Here is a 14,392-nt window from a genome sequence, read left to right as displayed (position 1 = left end):
CATAGTGGGATTATAAAACCCTAAGTGTGTTTTGCTCTGAGTACTTTTCTTATTTTTTAAACCCATATGTATTTTGGAGTCAATTTAATCCATATGTTTCTGATTAATTTATGCTTAGCTCATCAAAATGTTGTTTAAGAAGAAAAGCTTATAAAAAAAAAAAAACAGAGTCATGCTTCACCAGCCACTGATGAAATCAACTCCAGAAGACTGTAGCTTAGTCAGAAAATCAGACAGGCTAAGGGTCCAATGGGTTCCAAAATTTGGAAACTCATTGTTATGACCCCAGTGAAACTAAGTATGTTCAACACTTGGGGGGAAAAATCTTAGTGTTTTCTTTCTTTCTCTCTTTCTCTCTTTATTTCTCTCTTTCTCTTTCTTTCTTTCTTTCTTTCTTTCTTTCTTTCTTTCTTCTTTCTTTCTCTCTCTCTTCTTTCTTTCTTTCTTTCTTTCTTTCTTTCTCTCTTTCTTTCTTTGTTTTTCTTTCTCTCTTCTTTCTTTCTCTCTTTCTTCTTTCTTTCTTTCTTTCTTTCTTTGTTTCTTTCTTTCTTTCTTTCTAACATGTGTTTGGTTTGATTTCTGGATGCAGTGATTTGTTCCTTGGATTAACTGTAATTTCTCTACTTAGTTCTTTAGGCAGTTTCCAGGTTGCTATTCATATAGCCAACTCAGGAAGATGGTGAGAGACGGTAGAAAAAGCCTGTTTTTATGGTGTGTGTATGTAATTGTGTTTTTGTCAGTTAAAAGGCATCTCTGCAGTGTAGGCCGTGAGAAATTTAATAGAAAATCTATGCATTTCATCTACTTGGGTCATAAAGGTGGAATTATGTGTATGTTTCTGACACTGTCTTCAAGAATTAGAAAAAAAATAGTTTTAAAACTAATTCACTATTTGAGATTACTTGTGCCTTGAAAAAAATCCTAAAATATAATAAATATTGACTATATTCCAGAGGTAGAATTTAGATAAATTTTTTCTAATACTATAACATTTGATTAGAAATCATAAATAAATTTCAACAAAATACAATCTTGTCTACTTTATTTGAACATCCCTATAACATCACTAATAATTTATTTATCTATTTTTAATGTTTATTTATTTTGAGAGAGAGTTAGAGGGTGAGTGGGGGAGGGGCAGAGCAAGAGGGAGAGAGAGAATCCCAAGCAGATTCTGCACTGTCAGCACAGAGCCCGATGTGGGGCTTGATCTCATGAACTGTGAGATCATGACCTGAGCCAAAATCAAGAGTTGGACACAACCAACTGAGCCACCCAGGCGCCCTAACATTACTAATAACTTAAAAAATAACTCTCTCTCTGCCTGTCCTTCTCTGTTCTCTTTGTAGGTATAGTTTCATATGCTTATTCCCTCAATGTTTGTTTTTGTCTTATCTTTCTTCTCATTTTACTCCTCACAGACTCTGGGTGATCTCAGCCACTCTAAGATATCATGGTCACCCATGAACTAAAGACATTTATTTAACTTTATATTCAGATTTCAGTCCACTTCCTCATGTTCTAGACTGATGTATCCAAATAATTCCATTTAAATACCCAGTGAAATAAAAAGATGGACATGGCCTAACAGAACTCAACTTCATTTTTCGGTTTCCTTTTTCTCTTCCTCCTCTTTGTCACATAATTGCTATTCTGGTTTATGGTATCACTATTCACCTTGTGAGCCAAACTGTGTACCTTCCCCTCTATTCACTGCCAACATCTAATCAGGCACAAACCTTCCAACTCTACCTCTTACATGAGTTTCACCTTTGTCTTCTTTCCTCCGTCTGCATTGCCACAGCCAGAAGCAAGAGTATCCCAACTAGTATAATTTTTTCTAGTCTTGTTCCTCTCCAATAAAATCTTCTCATTGCTGCTGCTGTCAGCATTCTAACATAAAATATGGTCATTTTTCTTAGCTGCTTAAAACTTTAGCATTATTTATTTTCTGTATGATAAAATCCAAACCATTGTGCATTGCTAATGAGATATAAGATGATCTTCTCCCATTTACTCCTCAAAGCTCATTTCCTGCCACTTTCACCCTCTCACATCAAATTTAGCCATAGTATATTTTAATTTCAAGTTCTTCAGACTCTCTCTTTTCTTCTTCAGCCCCATATTCTTACCAGTAGTGTCCCTTTTGCTTGGAATATTCATCTTCTACACTATTTCCCTGGATCACTACTATTTATCCTTCAGTTTTGGATTCAAACATAACTTCCTCCAAAAAGCCCTCTCTTACTTCTCTTATCCTCATCTTCTATAAGAGCCTTTGCTTGTTTTTAAAATCATAATATTCAGTATATTTGATTTCATCTTAATTGCTTAATCATAAATCTTTCAAGAATATAAACTCTTTGAAGGCAAGTTTCTCATCATCCTTATTTGCCACTGAATCCCCAACTTCTAGCACACTCAACACCTGGCATATAATAGGTTTTCAGTAAATATTTGTTTAACAAATTAGTAAAAAGCTTTTTGTATCTCTATACTTCCACACACATTATTTCTTTGGTCTTGAAATCATTTCTTTGTCCTGTTTAAACAGTGAATTCCTACCTTTGCTTTGACAATTCATTAACATCCCACAGAACTAGTTTCTACAATACACACTCTGGGAAATGCTGATGTAGCCCAACTCTCTCCTTTGACACAACAGGAAACTGAAGTTTAGAGAAATAAAGTGACTTTGAAGGTCAGACAGATGGCTATACTAGGGAATCAGAATGCAAGTGTATTCCTAATATGCATAGTATTCTTGCCAATGATAACTTGGTTTCATTTGTAAAATAAAAGGCTTCTCATTTTTTAATGACATCAGATCACTTTTTAATTTACTGTTTGTTAACAAGGACATATTTTGTCATCAGTTTCTGGTTCATTCAATAACAAAAGCTCAGATAGTAAAAGATGAGTACTCATATGCCATTGATAATGGGAGAATGAGGACATTAACAAAAGGATGAAGTGGGCTGCACCATCTGAGTAAATTTTTCCACAGTAATAAAATGATCAGTGCTGCACATCATAAGAGTTTGGAGTCTCTCCTTGGGAATTTGGTGTTTATTTTAACCAACACTTTTTAAAAAATATTTTGCTCCTCCCCAAAGATGTAAAATTTCACCATTTATTAAGTCTTCTTGGCTGAGTTGAAAATTATAGCATCCACATTCTCACATGCAAAATATTTCCTAATCACAGCAAACATTTCACATCTGCTCTGAGTAACTGGCCAAAAACCAAGAAATAGAGGCATTCTTAGAGGATCTTTGTTGATTCCCAGCCAGTCTCCTTGACATTAGAGAAGAGCTACAGTGAAAGGGACACCTCCCCCCCCCTCTCTATTCTCCCCAAGTTTTTTTTTTTCTTTTGGTTACTTGATGACACCCTCTGCATGGAAAGCACACCCCTCTATGCTAATATTCAGGAACTGGGCCAGAGTTCCAGTTGTGTTTTTAGTTCTGTCTACTCTTTCCACACCCATTGTAAAGCCAAGAACAAATCTGTGTAACTTCCAACTGCTTCTTGGCTACCCTAGTCTCACTTTTACCACATGGAAATTCTTCACCAATTATAATCAAACTTAACTCCAAACACTCAGTGGTGATTTATAAAGATCCAGCTAATAGCATATTCATTTTCTTGTTCTGCTCTTATTTATTGGTAGTATTTTCTATAGTACTAGTAATTTCATAGTCTCAGTCTGTTGTGTTTTTGGCTAATCTATCAGAGCAAATGAGAAGACACTCTTGTCTCTTTCTGGATTAAAGAGGAATGAAGTTGTCCCAAAGATTATTCACACTGGAAATGAGTGTGAATCATTATAATCCAACTTCCTCTATTTATTGGAAGCTAAGGTTTAGCTAGTGATGAATGTCATAGCTTGTGGGTCATTTTCATTACTATCACCTGGTTTCTAGGCATAACTTTAAGTGGCATAGTGAGAACACTGCTGATAAAATCTTAGATGGAAGTGAAGTACTGGCACAGAAGGGAAGATTTTAAAACAAAACATTTGGTGGCAAGTGGCAGAAAACCTAACATAGATTGGCTAAAAACCTAACTCAGAAGTCAAAAAGAAGACACACTGGCTTAGAACTGAAAAGATCAGAGGTAGATTGGCTTCAGGCATGGCTGGATCTACTAACTGACAATGCTATCAGTATTTGGTCTCCTGTCACCTCTGTTTTCTTATGTGTTGGCTCCATTCTCAAACAAACTTTCCCTCTATGATTGCAGTTAAGCTTTCAGCACCTTCATGTGTACATTTTCTCCCTTCAGTAACTCAGTAGAAGAGAGAGAGCTTCTTATAGGTTTTTCCAGCAAAAGTGGTAAGATTAACTGATTGCTTTGACCTCAGTCACATGCTTTCCCTGAACCAATAATAGTTATGGTTCTGTGTAGATGCTGATTGGCCAGACTTAGGTCATATGCCTTCTCCAAGTCACATGGAATAAGAATAAAATTTAAATGGTTTCTCACAGGGTTGTCAGAATCTTGTTACTGTAAGAAAAGAGGACATATACTTGGCAGAATAAGATAACTTATCTCCACTAATGTTTCATAACTAGCTCTACTGAGACATATGCCTAAATTAAAAAGAAAATGAATCTTGTAGGGAAAAGAAAGGAATAAAAATATCTCAAGGGAAAAAACTTAAAGTTCTTTTATATGGCTGTTGTGGTTGAAGACATACCTGATAGCTTAATGATGATGCCATGGCAGATCCACAGACCTTTGGTACCAGATACTGACCAGAAACTAATCGTTGCTTGGAAATGAGATGACTGTGCTCACAGGTGGGTTTTGAGGAAGTGGATTCATGTCTGTAGACAGAGATATAGTCTCATATCACCTGTGAGAATAATTAAGAATAATGGCCTATTTCAAAAGAAACCACTTTTATTTCCTTTATATAACTTTAGTTGGCAAAAGTCACACTGGGGGATTTCCAAGGGGATATGGTGAAAGCCAGGTAACTATTAATGTGTTTCCTGAAACCATGTGGAAGTAAGACCATTGGCCTGCCTCTGCCTAGGACATCAGGAAATTGCATCCTCATTAGCGAAGAAAGGGTTGGCAGGGGGAAGGTTCTGATAGTGAGAGGTGTTGAGGGAAAGAGAGAAAGAGAGAGAGAGAAGCTAATCACAGAGTGTGCTTCGCCTCTTCTCCGCCCTCTAGTCTTTGTATAAGTGGGCATTGTGGATAAAATGGACTGAAAGTGAAACAGTGATGGGCACCATAGGATCACTGTCCAACTTTTATGTGGAAATGTGTTTGGAGACCCTCATGCTAATTGGGTCTTCAGTAGCTGCCCAACTCTGTGCTCAAGTGATGAACTAATGCTATATCTGTAAGTTTTGGGAATTTTAGCTGTAATTGGAAATGTAGCCATTTCTCGGCTCCCTTGTTCTCTTTCTGATTTCCTCCTCTTGGAGTTTTGGATTTTTCCTCTTATGCCATCTTTGTCCTCAAGGGCAAACTCACTCCCAGGCAGCTGGAAGATATTTCTTTCCTTGAAAAATAACTGTTTGACATGACTAAATTTGTTAGTCTGTAATGTAAGAATGGTCCCCAAATGCATTTGAGGCTGTGAAGGGACTAAAGGAAGCATGAACCCATATATGTTGAAATGGAATTTGTCATTATCATGGGAAACTTCCTTTGTAGGAAGGAACCCTGCACATAGGCAGTACTTTGCAAGTAGAGGCTGCAATGAAGATGATGCTCCTTCATTTACTCCGTCCTTAGATAGAATGAGGAACCAGTGGGCCTCCTCCAACATGCCTTCCTCTTTCCTCCCCTTTGGCTGGGCCCAGACTTGTCCCTAACTGCTTCCTTTGTTTCCTTTCTTCTCTCTCATCTGCCTTCAGGCCTCTGTTTGGAACAAGCTGTCCTTTGCAATCTACCAATCTAAAAGGCTCCTTTGCTGACCTGTCCTCAATACTTTATCTCTGAAGACATTCAACACTATGTCTCTACTCTAAAGTCAGATTTTGGAAAGAGAAGGGGTTCAGAAAAAGCTTCATATTAGGAGAAAATGAAAACAATTCCTTCTTAAAGCTTTGTAGCCACTCACCTCCTCAGTATTTTACTGTTATTTAAATGAGTTGTTTCTTTTAAGCAAATAACAAAATTGTCATTCTGTACTTAACAAATAATGACGCTATGTATAGCAAAAATAATTATTTCTTTGAGTTTCCAATTCATTTCACATCCTTATCTCCTTTAATCCTCAAATGATTATTTTCATTTTATAGATAGGGAAGCAGATTCAGATTAGTTTATAGGTTTTGCTAAACACATACAGTTGTTAAATGTTCTTTTCACGTAAAAGAAACTCTTCCTATTATCAGAAATAAGCAGGAGAATGGCCAAAGCGTGATTTATTTAACTAAAGAAAGAAAGTTGATGAGTTTTCTTGAGGTAGAATCTAGAAAGATTGCATTAAAAGATTATTTTTATCTTTTAAAGATGCACCAGAGTTTGAGTCCCCCAATTCCTGGCCTGCCATTTCATATTGTAGATTCTCTATCCGGATTCTGAGGATAAAGACAACTCTCACATGCCCCCCAAAACAGGACCTGCCTGCTACACTATCTATCCTGTTTTCTGTGGCTCCTGGTTTTATTTAAGATACTCTCATCCATATGTCAACCACCCAACTTGTCCTTGGTTATTTTAAGTGAACAAACTGATTTCTCATTGAGCCAGAATATAGCTAAAATTGCTTGCATATACAGTTTCTACATGGGCATTCAGTGTTTGTTCATTTTGTCATTCAATTCTAGGACTGGCTACTAAGGAATTTATTCTTATTTTCATTCTATATTGGTTCTCATGGCAGGAAATGGTATTCAATAACACTATGAGGGCTTTTTAAACCTCCATTTGGAAATGTGTTTTCTTATGTAGTAGACAAGAAATTTCTGCTTGACTTTAAGTAAATATTTTATTTCTTGTATCCCCCTAGCTTGCTCTACTTAGGGATACAGGGAGAAATGTGAGAAATGACATGTAGGAAAAACACTATGTGTGTTATTTAAAATTCACAGGCTGGTAGAAAAAAAATCACTGAAACTTTGCAAAATTCACTTCTCCAGGTGAAAGGCACAGTTACGTGCTTCTTGATTTTTATATTTGAAGATATATGGAGCTTCATGTTTTGCCCAATACTTGGAGGAAAGCAAATGATTATCAAGTAACATTGAGGACTTGGTTCAGCAGGCAAACACATGGAAATGAGTCTCATGCTTCTGGCAGGGTTTATGTATCTACATGAAATCCATTGGACTGTCCCACCAGAACTGAAATAATTAAAGCCTCTGCTTATTTTATTTCACAGCTTTTTCAGGGCTTTTCCAAGAGTGAAAAACAGAGGCAACTACTGGTAGATCAAAATGGTGATTTGAGGAGACCTGGAAGTAGATGTGTTTTAAAGCTGAGACAAATTATGGGATGTGGTTTGACAGACGTAAAAGATAGGGTGTCTATACCTGGAGGTGAAGTGGAAATTATCAGGAATAGTTCATTCTTTGCTTCTACTGGTTCTGGACAAGATTTATTTATGAAATGGAGCAAATTAAAATATAAGCTAAATATCAGACAGTTAAAAAATTCCATAGTGCAGAAATTATTCCAAAGAAATATTTAGTGGAAATACCATGATTTGATTCATTTAAAAGTCGTCTGGACAAAGTAGTATGAGGAACAACACAAGGAACACTATTTTTATGGTGATGAGTAAAGAGCTATATGGTTCTATAATCAGGTATTTTGAAAACAAGGCAAAAAAAAAAAAAAAAAACAGGTTCACTAATTCAGACACTTGGAGAATGGGCTAACTTTTGGGAGGCCAATGTTATAGAAACAGACACCCACTGAACCTTGTGTGGAAGTGGAACTATGTCAAGAATTATTTGAGTATCATAGGAGTTGTTTCCACTCCCCTAAATAAGACTGTCCTTCCAGCAGTCCTACTTCTGGATATGTATCCAAAGAAAAACTAAATGAAACCACTATCTTGAAGAGATATTTCTGATTCCATGTTCATTCCAGCATAACTCACAATAGTCAAGGTATGGAAACAACTAAAGTGTTTGGGTAAAGAAAAGAGAAAAAAGTATATGTTATATATTATATTAAATATATTATACATTTACATATATAATGAAATACTATTCATTCTCAAAAAAGAAGGAAATCTTGTTATTTGTGACAACATGGAAAAATTTGAAGGACATTAAACTAAGTGAAATAAATCAGGCAGAGAAAGGCAAATTCTGTATTATATCATTTAAATGTGCAATGTAACTTGTCTCCGCAAAGGGCTCATAACTGGCTCTTGAGACATATGCCCAAATAAGAAAAGGAACAAACCATGTAGGAAACAGGGCAACAGTAGAGTGGTAGTTAACCAGGGTCTGGGAGGCAGGGAAAATAGGGAGAGGTTGCATACTTTGAGTTATAAGTTCTGAGGATCTAATGTATAATGTGGTGACTAAAACATTACATTATATGATTGATAACACTATATTACATAATTGAAATTTACTAAGGGGCACCTGCATGGCTCAGTCTTTTGAGCATCTGACTATTAATTTCAGCTCAGGTCATGATCCCAGGGTTGTGGGATTGAGCTCCACATTGGGCTCCTCTCTGAGTGTGGAGCCTGCTTAAAATTTTCTCTGCTCTCTATCCCTCTGACCCTCTCCCCCACTCACACATGCTCTCTCTCTTTCTCTCTCTCGCTGTCTCTAAAATAAAAAAAAGGAAGAAAAATTTGTTAAGAGAGCAGAACCTAAATATACTCACCAAAATAAATAAATAAATAAATAAATAAAACGCTCAATTAAATATGCAAGGGGATAGTTGTATTAGGTAACTAGATGCCAGAAATTCTTTCTCAGTGTACCTATATTAAATCATCACATTGTACACTTTAAATGTCTTACAATTTTATTTGTTAGTTATATCTCAATAAAGCTGGATAAAATAAGATTTTCTTTATCTACATATAAGCTAGTTAGACCTGGGAGGGAATGAAGGTGGGCATTCCTCTGTATGTCAGAAAAGCATATTGATGCGCAGTACCTGGGTGGCTCAGTCAGTTAAGTGCTTAACTCTTGATTTCAGCTCAGGTCATGATCTCACAGTTTGTGACACTGAGCCCCATGCACTGCGCTGACAGTGCAGAGCCTGTTTGGGCTTCTCTCTCTCTTTCTCTCTCTCTATCTCTCTCTCTCTGCCCATCCCCTGCTCATGCTCTCTGTCTCTCTCAAAATAAATAAAGACTTAAAAAAAAAAGAAAAGCATATTGATGTGAGAAAGAGAAAGGAGCAACTGGGTATTATTATTTTATCTTTTAATGTTTGTCACTTTCATCTTCAAAACTCTTACTTTGATTCTGATTCAATTTGTTCCCATTCTAGACTACAACTCTCTTAATAGTAGCAGGTATGGGGAACAAGAGGATAAGAAAAATTATCCCTGTAGTTTTCCCTAATAATTATGTTGCTTTTGTATAAATAAATGAATGAATGTTAAATTTCCTAGGGAAAGATATGCTACATTCATTCCAGCATTCTCTGACAATGCTCAATTTTTCCAGAGGAAGAACAGAAACTCTCATTACAGAAACCTTACATCCGGGCTCCAGCTCTCATATCACCAGTTAAATTTCCTCCCTTCCCATCAGTGTGTCAGCCTATAGACAGCAACCTTATCTTCGTCCTTATGTTGCCATGAAACCCACACTAGAGTTAGAGTTGAGTTTAGCAGTCCTCGCCCAGTTGGTAGCAGTGCTAGTAAGGATCCAGGGTGGGCTATTTACCTGTGTTCTCTCCCCTCAACTGATACAGGTGAGATCTGAACTAAGGGCTAAAAAAGCAAGTTAGGACATTTTGATAATTTTGACTTGGTCCCAACTGACATCTTGGAAATGAATTGGCCATCATGTTTCTTTGAATTGCTGGAGATACCAAGATGCTTCCAAATATATAATTTTAAAGAGATAGAAAATTTTTCAAAGCATTTATTCTTCTGCCTGAAATGTGGTTCTCACTAACACTTCTAAATTTGCTGTAAGGAAACATAGCCTCATATTCCCCTTTGCATACTGATTTCTTTGCTTCAATTTAACTTGGGTGTTTTCCTGTAATCCTAAAGGCACTCTCTTGTTATAGGTGGTATTGCATCCATCTTCTCTAGTTGGCAGGTGCTGTGATTCAGTGAGGAGATAATTTATTCCTGGCTTTATATTTAAGTTGTGAGCAGTATCTTTCAAATGTCCAGGTCTGTAGAGTCTAAGCAGTGATAAGAAGTGGTAAAGAGTATGGACCATGGGGTCAGACTGGCTAGTTCAAATCCTGGTTCTGCCACTTCCCTGTTATACTATCATGGATATGTCTTTTAATCTGTCTGTGCCTTCATCTTCTATCTGGAAAGTAAAGGAAATATCAGTACATTCCTGTAAAAGTGGCTGTGAGGCTTAAATGTACAGCACTGTTATGTCTGTGAACTCTAGCTATGGAAGCCCAGGGATATGCATGGCGTGTGTCTAGGGTGTTCCTAGAACAAAGCCAGGGGAACACTCTGTAGCCATTTTTCTAACGTATGTCTTTTAATGTCCCAGTGATTCCCATATCCAGTTCTATGATGGTCTCTTAGATAAACCCAAGTGGTTCTGCCTACTGTTCATGGATATAGGTTAGTCATTTGAGCTAGAGAGCTCACAAGTAGCTGGTAAAGGTTTCACTGTTGTCATACATTATTATCCTTATTGATGGACAGAAGGTTTCAGCAATTTAAAATGTCCTGATCCTTTTCCAAAGCGTACTTAAAATTAGATTCAGAATGGTAAAGCAAACAAGCAACAGATACTGCAATTATACTTTATTTTTATGTAGAAAGCATGGAGTACAGATGTTGTATAATAAAGCATTCATCTGTTTCTAGAATATACCAGGAGCACATCTTCTAATTACAATCTACCTGACCAGTAATTACAAACAGTGGAAACTTTTGAGCATCTGCCAAAATGGCCATCTATCATCTTTCAACAATGCCTGTACTAACTCTATATGTCTGTAAAAATTTATTCACTATTTCTTTCCATTAACTTATTAACTAGGGCACTTTAGCCCATGAATCATATCCCTTATTTTTGGAATTGGAAGAGAGAAAGTCATGTTACTTAAAATGTAATTTATATCAAGGAATGTAAAGTAATTTCTGTTCAAGAAATAACATAAATAGCATTTGCCAATATTCTAGGTTTACAAGGTCATTGAGCTTCTCTACAAATGTTTATAACCTCGTATAATCTATTGCCATCTATCAGGTACCTTTTCTATCTGATGCATACTAAAATCTTAAAGTATTATTGAAAGCAAACTTGGAAATAATTTAGTTCTCCCCTCTATTTGATGATTAAATTTCAAACTCATAATACTTTTTTTAGTTGACTGATTGACATGCTTGCTGCTCTTCTTTAAAAATAAAGTTTATTTTTAAGCTCCTTAAAGTCATCTTCTCCCCATATTTACTAAAAGCAGTGATGGATATCAGATTCCTGGGAAGACCAAATTACAGCATTGGGGGCCCAAATTCCTTGGGAGCGACCACATTCATTTCTAGTTTCTTCAGCCCCATGAGCTCAAAAAAAGGTCTTCTCTGAAGGCATTTATTTCTCTTTTGCTTGTAGTCATCTTGAGTAATCCTTGTTTAGCAGGCCATTTCCCTGTTTCCTTTTCTTCCAGCTTTCCTTACCCAGTCTTGTGGTTTGGGAATATTCTATATGACATAGTGATTCTCTTCATATTCTTTGGAAGGCTGGTAGATGTCTGTAGAATTTGTGGAATTGAGCAGAGTGGATTTCAAAGAAAAATAACACTTATTCAAGGTGAAAAAGTGTTCTCTTATTCAGACAGTGGTAAGTACCTGAGAAGTCACTGCCCATACTTCTGTAATAAAGCAGACCTTGGGCTGAGGTACCCTTCAGACCTGACTTTGAAGCTGAGTTTCTCCATTTTCTAGATGCTTGACCTTAGATAAATAATTTTACCCTTTTGACTCTCAGTTTCCCCCTGTAAATGGGGACCAGGGTGCCTAGTGCAGTGGTTGTTGTGAAGTTCCATTGAGTTGATACAAAATACTTAGTTCTCTTGCCATGTCAGGCACATAGTAGGCATTCTACATATTCATTGTCTTCAGAGTGAGCTCATTTTAGAAGTCTTAAGAAATCTCAAAATGAATTCCATATTTGCCTTGCTTGGACACAAAATGAAAAACAGAAGAGACTCCTTCTCACCCTGTGGGTGGGGTATCACTCCTCTATACTGATTCTTTTTAATAAGAAAAGGGCGTCTTGAATGTGGTGGGAAAGGCAAGCCCACATGGCAGAAAGTCACAGAACACAAGATACACTTTATTACATGGCGTGTTTCTGTACCACAGATGTGCACACAGATGTGGTCATCAATAGAGATAACTAGTTTACAAGCCCTCCCTGGAAACTCCTCACAGTTCTTAGTAGAAAAGTGATTCTCAGCCAAGAGCTGCACTGTTCAGCCCATGATTAAAGCGATTCCAACTGTTCCACACTGAAAAGAATTAGAAAGGAGAAATGACCAGCACTGCATTTTTAGCCAAGGAACAAGACCAGGGGTCACCTAAGAAGCTAAAAGTCTATTAAAACAAGTATCTATTGTGGTCTTTTCTTTCTCTGTACTTGTCTGTTTGCCTTTACCTCCTTTTCTCTTTCTCCTTTCCTTCATTCCTTCCTTCCTCCCTCCTTTGTTGTTTCTTCGTTTTTTCATTTCTTTTCCTTCTCTGTTCTTTTTCCTTCTCCTTTTACCCTAATGGAAAAATATCACTTTATGTCAAGGAAACACTATGAAACATCTGTTCATTGTTGGACATGTTAACATGGAGAAGACACATTCATTCAAATTCTGAAGTTTGTAACTACATTATTAATTTTATTGGTGATATATGATGAAGTTGTTACTATAAATGTCTAAGGCAGCAGTTTAGCATAATAAAAATTGACTATTTTTAGGAGCCAGAAAAAAAACCTGGGGTAAAGCCTGGTCTCCATTATATGGACCATCCTGCAAATTAAATGAAATAAATATATGAAAGCAATGTATCCATAATACATATAGAACTGTGGCTTGACTTAGGTCCTCTTTAGAAGCAAAGTCTGAAAAAGGGATTCAGGCTCACATGACTTACTGGAGTAGTCTTAAGAGAAAGGGGAGGGAGTGAAGGAAACAAGTTAGGTAGGAGAAAGTGCTAAGTAAGCCAGGACATAGTTTCATAGTTTCTATTGGACTCTGCCTTTAGCTTGATCCAGTGGAGAGCTCTGTAGTGTGAATTACATCATGTAGTTGTTCCTACCTTGATATTACTGGCTAACCTTTTGCATTCTTCATGTAAACCAGTCACTAGCACGGCCTGCCCCTGGGGTGGGACTAGGATGTAGCCTCCTGGGTAAATAGCTGCTATTTTGCCAAGAGAAATTATCTGGAAAAGGGGGCAGTTGTGAGCCATTAGCAACCAACAACTGCAGCAGCTGAAGGCAGGTGTACCAGTCCGGTAAAGGGCATTGGCGGGGATAACAACATTATCCACTCAAAGGCTCAGTAAATTATTGTTAAAATTAGTATATGTCTTGGTTGCATATGTCCAGCTCAAGTCCTCATAAACTATTACAGTAGTTTATGGACTTCTCCAAACACAAGAAAGTAAATTGGTTATTTTCAGAAGTCTATATTATTCTGTATAGCTAGAGTCCTCTATCCACCCAGATTGAATTCTTGGTCAGTTGCCTGTGTGATGACTCACTGATGGGTATAAAAGCCATTCACTGCAACCTACTGAAGGTTTCCTTAGTGGGGAACAGGTAGGAGTAAATTCGGTACAAAATGACTCAGAGGGCTAATGGGATCACATACAAACTTGGGCTTTTCTGAAACCCAAAGACATTGTCTGCAAATTAGGGTAGTATAGAATAGAATGATAATGAGAATTGAGAGAGAATAGCTACTATAAAGAATAGTTCACTGGAAGTAAACTAATTTTAGTTTCTCCAAACACTGGGTCTGTAGAGATCTGTGATTTAAATATTTTAGTTAAAGTTTCTTGGGGTACTTAGTTGACATTTTTAATCATTCCAACTTAATAATCATGCATGGGAAGGGTGGGGATTCACAGAAGATACTGTCTGGGTTTAGTTTTTATTCCACAAGCTTTGGCCATGTCACAATGTGAAAGAATCAGAAGAACAATGACAAGAACAGTAAAAGCCTTAATTCAAACTGTACCCATGGCTATTTCATCTAGTTCTATGGGATTTTACAGACCCAGGAGTTAATTTTTCCCA

At 36.9% G+C, this 14,392-nt stretch overlaps 2 long non-coding RNA genes across 3 annotated transcripts in view; one reads left to right on the top strand and one right to left on the bottom strand.

The window, feature by feature from the left end:
• Positions 1 to 14,392, top strand: part of LOC147582627 (uncharacterized) — an 81,963-nt gene that overhangs the window by 10,996 nt on the left and 56,575 nt on the right. The gene's annotated exons all lie outside the window — the stretch shown is intronic.
• LOC147582628 (uncharacterized) overlaps positions 3,908 to 14,392 on the bottom strand; it is a 59,144-nt gene continuing 48,659 nt past the window's right edge. The window contains exon 3 of the long non-coding RNA XR_015249364.1: positions 3,908 to 4,832. This is a non-coding gene — a long non-coding RNA (uncharacterized LOC147582628). The remainder of the gene's footprint in view (positions 4,833 to 14,392) is intronic.

The sequence above is a fragment of the Puma concolor genome, chromosome A3 (assembly GCF_028749965.1).
Source record: "Puma concolor isolate L17-30 chromosome A3, mPumCon1.1.hap2, whole genome shotgun sequence".
NCBI classification, from domain to species: domain Eukaryota; kingdom Metazoa; phylum Chordata; class Mammalia; order Carnivora; family Felidae; genus Puma; species Puma concolor.
Note: the sequence above shows the minus strand (reverse complement) of the source record. Positions and strands in the feature narration are given on the sequence as shown.